The sequence below is a fragment of the Primulina eburnea genome, chromosome 9 (genome assembly GCF_022965805.1).
Source record: "Primulina eburnea isolate SZY01 chromosome 9, ASM2296580v1, whole genome shotgun sequence".
Classification (NCBI taxonomy): Eukaryota; Viridiplantae; Streptophyta; class Magnoliopsida; order Lamiales; family Gesneriaceae; genus Primulina; species Primulina eburnea.
The window spans coordinates 26,208,770-26,217,770 of NC_133109.1; positions in this window are offsets into that span (position 1 = coordinate 26,208,770).

Below are 9,001 nucleotides of genomic sequence, written 5' to 3' on the forward strand. Positions count from 1 at the left end.
ACTGGTTGATTCCTAACTGATGTTCTGAACTGGTCAGTTGAACTGATCTTGAACCGGTTCGATGAAATAAGTTGGCTCGTCAGCTGAACTAATTTCGTTGCTTCAGTTGAACTGGTCAGCTGGACTCTTCATCAGTTGAGCTCTTCATCAGCTGACCGGGCTTCTGAAGGTCTTCTGCTGAACTGCCTATCAGCTAGACAATCAGTTGAACTGGTCTTTTGATATATCAGTTGAATTGGTTTAGTTTAGGCAATCAGTTGGCGATTTCAGTTTGCATCTCGATAGCTTAAGTTTTGGCTCAATAATAGATCAGTTCGAATCTTGATCAGTTCCAGTTTCTACGCACTTAAGTAAAATCATTAGAAACAAAATAACAAGTTTTATTAATATCAAAGTCAAGATTACGAACATGAAATATTCCAACAATAACAATACACAATTACACAAAAATTCTCCATCCGTTCTAGAAGCAAATTTTGGCCACCTCTTCCACCGCGTCGTCGCAACACCACCGGCTTTTTGAAATTCTTGCGATCCAATCTCAACGTTCAATCATTTAGATCACTAGTACAATCTAAACGAGGAATCCAGTTTCTAATCATGGACCTTATTGACAATCGAAAAAGGAGAATGATCTATTCGTAGGGATTTACAAAAAGGACCAACTCCACTAATCTCAGACTAGTTTGTGGTCTAGAGTTAAATAGGCAAAGTTAAACAGATATATACAATCTATAAATGTTTAAATCATATGAAACCCAATGAACGTTCTGAACTTCTAAACAAATATTTTAAACTTTAGTTGCTCTTTGGGTGCGATAAAACGGTATTGCCACAATTGAAATATGTAGAGATGCTCCCATTATCTCCCACTTGTTGTTCGCGCATAACAATTATTTTTTTATTAGGCTATAGCTGATGAATGTCAAATGGTGAAACATTTATTGTATGATTATGAGAAAGCTGCAGGTTTAGCAGTTAATTTTGCCAAATCAAGAATCCTTATGATTGGTAATGTATTGGTGACACTCAGGGAAAAAATTTCTAATATTTTGAAGTGTGGGAGCCCTCTTAAAGCTGGGTGCTAGTTAGGCCTATCGATTTGATTGGCAGGAACATGTGAGAAATATTTAATTATCTTCGTGGTCAAATCTGGAAGTGAGTTCAAGGGTGGAGTGGTAAAACTATCTCTAAAACGGGAAAAGAAGTTCTAATTAAAGCTGTGGCGCAATCCATTCCATTTTACAACACGAGTGCTTTCTTACTCCTAGTCTCTCTTGCTGAAGAACTACAAAGAATGATGAATTCTTTTTGGTGGGATCCAATAAAGCGGGGAATAAAATTTTGAACTAGATGTGATGGGATTTGTTATGCGAGCGGAAGGAAGATGCGGGATTGGGTTTCCAGAATTTCATTAATTTTAACGTGGCGATGCTCGGGAACAAGGTTCGAAATTAATCTCCAACCTGGACGCATTGGTCAGCAAGTTATTCAAATCTAAATACTATCCACATGAGGATTTTTAAATGCCAGTTTGGGAATAACCCAAGTTTCACTTGGCGTAGCGTCTGGAGTTCCCAAGCGTTGCTTGGTAAAAGAGTTCGTTGGAAGATTGGAGATGAGCGTTCAATACAAGTATGGAAGGCCTCTTGGATACTCAAAGGAATATTTTATTCCTAAATATTCATTAATTTCCAACACTAGAAGACAACATTCGTGTTAAGTGTTGGTTGAAGATTATTTGTGGCTCTAGGTTTCGGCAACACAATCGTTGCATCCATGGTTTTGTTATTTGGGATGTAATTTACTTAATTGACTTGTTAAAGAAGATAGTTTTTCGTAGTTTCACTGGTATTAGTTTTGTAAACTATTTACAATTTTTCAGTGAACATTTTGTCATGAAGCACCGCACAATTTTTATACTTGTGCATAAATTTATTCTATCTTGTTTTAGTCATAAAACTTTATTTGTGTGTTTAATTAATTTATTCTGATGCATATTGTGAATATGTATTATAACACTTTCACATAACACCTAATGAAATGTCCACTACTTTTTTTAAAACTTAAATTAATTTTTTTTATTTGCAAAATTCGAAACTTGCATACTAAAATAACTCAACATTTCCAAAATCCTAAATACATAAAAATCCATAAATCTTCAATCACCAAAATCATACGTCAAAATTTAAAAATAATCCATAATTAAACTTCAATATATATATCATAAATCTCTAAATAGGAAATCCTCAAAATCTTTATGTTAAAAATATTTTATATACTTAATAATGCGGAAAATAAATATACATCGAGAGTATACTATCGGATTCGATCTACTCAAGCATCAGCACCTCCCTCAATCTCATCTTCACCTGCAACCATCCAAACCTATTGAGTCTAATGAATCAACAAACATTAATCACGATAACAAGTAATACATATATATTCACAAGTAACAATGAAAATACTTTTAATAAAATAGCTTTTTATATACATAAACTTTAAACATTTTCTTTTCAACATATTATATCATATTTCCTTTTCTCATATACGTATACATTTCCCTTTTTATTGAATTCAGATCCTCAATTGTGAATTTCGTATTAGCTGTAGGTCGATGGATCCATCTACGTATTACCACGGTATCGGGCGGCGAGGGAATCGGCGACACTCTCACCCGTCAACTGAGCCTTGACCTTACATATCATCGTATCATCGTATTAGTCATAATCAATTCACATCCTTCAACTTTTCATATTTCCATCACTTATAAAAATTCATGCATATATAAAGCATTTTCTTTTAAACCAAGCATGCAACACGTCTTTTAGCATTAACATTTTATCATAAAATTACATAAACATTTAAAATAAATATTTTAACATTTATTACAACATTTAGGGCACCACTAGGACGTCTAACATTTTTCAGGTGTAAAATGACCGTTTTTCCCCTGAAACCCTAACTTTCTCAATTTATCTTTTGACCTTAAAATGACGACCCAAATCCATTCAAACATAACATGAAACCTTAAAATGTACCCATAAATATTTCTTAGACGTAAGCTTAAGCTCCTCGACTAATTTCTCAATTAGTTTTCAAACTTAGACGTACATCCCGGTTTTGACTTGTATAGACTCGAAACTTTACCAAACTTGAACCATAGCTTAATAACTCAAAACTTTACCATATACAACCCAAATCAAGCCCATCAAGACCCATAGACCAGCCTAGGAACCTTCTGAAATTTTCTGCACAAAACCCTAGCCCTAATTGGTTAGATCCCTAGCTTTCCTCGACTCCACCACTTAGCCACCATTTCTAGGCTTTAGTTGACCCTCCTAGGACCTAAACCGAACCCATAACCTAATTCTGGACAGAACCTAGAGGCCCTAGAATAAAACACCCTCAACCTGTCACTCTCCAAGGCATGCGCGGCCATGCCTTGAGTCCGGCCCCTTGCCCTTTGAACCAGCCCTTGTGCAGCCACCCAAAGACCATCCTACAGCCCCCTTAGGTCTTCAGGACGTGCCCTAACAGCAGCTAAGTACCATGCTTTTCAAGGACTCCTGGCTGAAACCCTAGCCTACCATTAACCCAAATTTTCATTCATCTTGGTTGCCCTCCTTGTCAAGCCTTCAATCATGCACCTAAGGGTCCTTAAACATGTGGAAAAACATCCCTTAAAGTTCCCCTACCATGGCAACCACTTTGTGCATCATTAGGAAGAGTTTTGAAAAAAGAAAACTCTATTTTTATGCATATAAAGCCATAAAAACGAAAACTAAAATAGTGCATCATATTTTTCATGCAAGGATAATCAAATATACAGAACGAAAATTAAAATATTGCATCATATTTTTCATGCAAGGATAATCAAATATACATAATATGATGTAAAATATGTTTGAAGGAAGATTAAGGAATGCCTATACGCACGAAAAACAACTTGCGATGCGAGAAACGTTGGCGGAAATGGACCCTTGCTAATTTTCCCTTCAAAACGTGACTTTCCTCCTTCAAAAACTTTGTGTGGTGGTGCTTTGAATTATGATGAAAGAGTCCTAGTGCTTAGAGGGGTTAGGGCGTGGGTTTGTATTGTTTTTTGTAGGGTTTTTGGGCTTAATATTTGATATATAAAACATGGTGCAAGCTTAGGTCTATTAACCTAGTATATTAGACCCATTAAGACCATTAGTTAATATTTAAAATATTTTGATAAGAAAAGTTTGTGAAATTATTAGTCCAGTTCTCAAAAAGTCCATATTTTTATCGAAAATCGTTTACCAGTTTAAAATACGACTCGGCATATAAAAACTCATCCTTTTCGAAAATTTCATTTAAAATACAGCACACATTAAACAATTAAAAATATTTATTTTAAAAAATATTTTCTCTCATATGGTCTGCAGTCTCCGTTCCTCGACCGCATCTCGAATAATCTTTAAAACACAGTTTATGTATTCAAATACAAAACCCTATTTTAAACATGTAAACATGCACCTCATAATTAATTCATGCCATTAAAACAATTTAATTAGTCAATTTTCATTTTCCCTAGATTTGTATGCAATTGGATTACATTTTCGTATTTTGGACCTTACTCCTAAAATCTGATATAGAGAATCTAAATTTTTCTGTACTTTTATGTTAAACAAATCTACTTTCAATTGGTATAAGAGCTATCTGTTGATATACTAAGTGTGATTCTGGCATTTTTTGTTTAAACATGTAAAAGTACAAGGGACGTGTTATCTGTCAACACTGCATTTCGACCACCGGTTTTGGATATATCAAATTACACTCTTTGGAAAGTCAAGATAAGGGTCTACTTTAAATCCCTAGAAGAAAGAGCATGGAAACGGGTCTTAGATAGTTGGTCTCCACCAAGAACCGTGGATACAGATGGTGACATTCACACCAAACCAGAAAGTGCATAGACAAATGATGAAATCCAACTTCGAATTTCAATTCAAAAGCACTCGATGCAATTTTTACTTCGGTCGACATCAACATGTTTAGTTTGATCAACAATTGCATATCTGCCAAAGTTGCATGGGAAATTATTCAAAAGCACATGTGAATGATCTTCGAGTGTGTGCAAAACCAAGCTAATTAAGGATGTTGACCTCTAAATTTGAAAGATTGAGAATGGAAGAAAACAAGACAATCATTGAATATGTTCGAAGGCTTGCGTGATATTGTAAATGAAGCCTTTAGTCTCGATGATCCATTGTCAAATGAAAGACTGGTCAGAAAGGTCTTAAATCTCCTACAAAACGATTCAACATAAAGATCTGTGTAATTGACAATTCTAAAGACACTTCTACTCTTAGTTTGGAGGATTTGATAAGATCTCTCAGAACCATTTGGATGAATCTGGATTTATAGAAGAAAGACAAATGGAAAACAATCACCTTTCAAGTTTCTGATGATTCATACAAAGATTTATTTCAACTGTATCAGGAAGTCAGTGAGTCTGATTTATGTGAAGATTTCATCTCGTTGATGACAAAGAAATTTGGTGATTATCTAAAAAGGATGAGAGACAAGAAGAAATCTATACAACCACCGGAACTACCAAATTTTGTTGCTCGTGAGAAAAATAAAAGGCATGCACTTACTCAAGGAGAATTTAGACCAATGAATTAATTGATGATTAAAAAAAAGTTAAAAAATTTGAATCAGTTCAATACAGAGAATTTTCTGGGTTCGTTCACTATGCCTATAAATGTTCCAACAGACTTAAAAGGAACAAATGTATGACAGTCTCCTTAAGAGACAAAGATTCTTGAGAAGAGCAGGAATCCGCAAAGGAGAAGATCAAACCTCTTTGTCTGTAGTTTTGAAAGAAAAACACTGGCTGCAAGTCAATACACTAGGTTTTATCTATGGTGTTGCAACACCGGGTAGCAACATCTCTTCAAAATCAGTATGCCTCAATGCAAAACTCTCTATGATTCAAGTAATCTAGAAATCCAGGAAGTTGATCAAGATGAACTTACTCTAGAGAATATGCAGACAATGTATGAACAATTGTACTGGATTTGATGATCTTAAAAGAAAATAGTGATTTGAAAGACTGTGTATCACGACTTGAAGTTATGCTGAGTAAGAAGGACTTCGAATTGTGCAAAGTCAAGGATGATCTTGAAAAGGCTCCAAAAAGTCTTTCCAAATCTAACTCAATTTCAGCAAAAATCGACTCGATGTTAATGATAGGAAAAAACAGCAAAGCTGGTCTTGGGTACATTAACAGCGTATTTGAGTATGGAGAATCTTCCAACTCTGGGTCACAACCAACTGTTTTTGTGAAGGAAAGTAAAGTTACTTCAAGCTCTCCAAGAGAAACTCCTTCTGTCAAAACCTTATTAACTAAGAAGCAAGATTATACTCAAAGACCAAAGCAAAGAAAGCAAAATTTCATTTTCCACTGCTGCAAGTCATGCCACATCAAACCTTTTTGCTTTAAGCTGAGAGATTATTATATGAGCTGGAAAGCAGGCTGGATGTTGCACAAGGTGTTGCCCAACACTGTCAATAGAAAACCTCCATTAAAGAAAGTTTGGATAACTAAGGTTGAAATTTGATGCACTGTTATTTATTCATCCTTGAAAACTAACATTGCAGGTAATTGATATTTCGACAGTGGGTGCTCGTGCTACATGACATGATCTAAAGATCACCTCCCTGCCTATGTTAAACTAAAAAGTGGACGTGTGACCTCTGGAGGTGGTGCGAAAGGGAAAATTTTTCGTAAAGGAACTTTGAATGTGGATGGACTTCCAGAACTCCACAATGTACTACATGTTGAGGGACTCATCTCAAACTTAATCAATATTTGTCAACTTTGTGACGATGATTTGTATGTTAAGTTTGATAAAAATTATTGTGAAATTTTTGACAAAGCTAATGTTTGTGTCATATCAGGTACAAGATTTGCTGATAATTACTACCAACTGGGTGAAGTTCATGCTTGCCGACATACCAAAGTAAGTGAACTGAATTTGTGGCATAAAAAACTGGGGCATGCGAACTTGAAGACGTTGAAGAACCTTTGTAAGTATGATGTTGTACGAGGTATGCTAAATTTATGCTTAGGAAATTCATATGTTTGTGGATCATGCAACAAAGGTAAGAAAACCCGTGCTCCACATCAAGTGTTGCAACAGTTTGGAACAATAAGGTGTCTAAAACTTTTACATATGCATCTTATGGGTCCAATAGAAGTAGAAAACCTGTGTGGTAAGAAATATTCATTTGTTTATGTTGATGATTTCTCACATTTTACATGGATAAGTTTTCTTAAAGAGAAATCAGACACATTTAATGCTTTTAAGAAACTTCATGCTAGGTTTATTAATCTTCATAACTTGAGGGTTGGTAATTCAATTTTTGCATTTTTGTGTGATAAGAAGGGGCATAACCCATGAATTTTCAACCCCCAAAGACTTCTCAACATAATGATATATCCGAGAGGAAGAATTGAACCCTTCAAGAGATGGCTCGGGTCATGTTAAGTTCTAAAAATATTACAAAATGATTTTGGGCTGAGACCTTAAATATAACATATATCTGAAATCATGTGTATCTAAGGAGTGGTTCCACTATGACTTCTTATGAGATTCTCGTGGGAAAGGAGCCAAAACTTAAAGTATTTTCATGTCTTTGGGTGTGTGTTATGTGTTGACAAGCCAAGATCATCTTGCTAAGTTTGATTCTGAAAGTGACAAATGTGTGTTTCTTGGATATTCTGCAATAGTCGTGCATATCAAATGTTTAACTTAAGAACTAGAATGACTATAAAATCCATTAATGTTGTGTTTGGTGATCTTGCAGATAAGACAATCGAGGATGACATAGATGGACTGCTGGATACATCTAAGTCACTGGTCAGAACAGATGTTGAGTCAGATGTTGCAGCATCCAGCTCAACACTACCTCTGACTGAGACAGAAACAGAGGAAGACGAACAAGATGATGATATCGTGATCAATTATAGGAAAGATATTCTCAGTAAAATTCAGAAGAATTATCCATCACCATAGATTATCGGAGAAGTGCATGCAACTAGAAGAAAGGAGAAAGTTGACTACTGAAAAATGATTGGTTTATTATGCATGTGTTCCATATACTGTCTGCTAATACACTCTTGCTTTGTGTCACAAAATATACAAAAAATATTAATGATGCATTAAAATATGAATTTTGGGTTAATGCAATGCATGAAGAACTTGAGCAGATTGTCCACAATGATGTGTGGTATTTAGTTCTAAAACTTAAAAATGTGACTATAATTGGAACTAAATGTATTTTTAAGAACAAAATTCATGAATCAGTTAATTTTGTTAGAAACAAAGCATGTTTGGTTGCTCAAGGATATACACGGGTTTAGGGGGTTTATTTTGATGAAACATTTGCTCCAATAGCCCGAATTGAGTATGTCTGACTCTTACTTGCCATTGCCTGTTATTGAGAATTATACTATATCAAATGGATGTGAAGAGTCCGTTTTTAAATGGCATTTTAAATTAGGAAGCTTATGTAAATCAACAAAAATGATTTGAGGATCCACATCACTTGGACCATGTTTACAAGCTAAAGACAACATTGTATGAACTGAAACATGTTCCACGCGAATGGTATGGTAGGTTGATAGAATATTTTATTAATATTGTCTTCAATCGAGGTGGTGTTGAAAACTCTTTTTATTCAAACAAAACAGTTACATAATAATAGTATCTTTCTGTGTCAATCCATGTAAGCAAAGAATTTGGTCAAGAAATTTTCAAATGAGAACACTAAGCACATGAAACTCCCATGGGTCTAGCGAAAAATTTCCAGAGCTGATGTTGCCGAAGTTGTTGACAACACTCTGTATCGCATCATCATTGGTAGTCTTCTCTACTTGAGTGCTACTCACCCTGATATAATTTTCAGTGTATGTTTATATGCTAGATATTGAGTGAATCCTAAGATCACTTATCTAAAGGCTGACAAG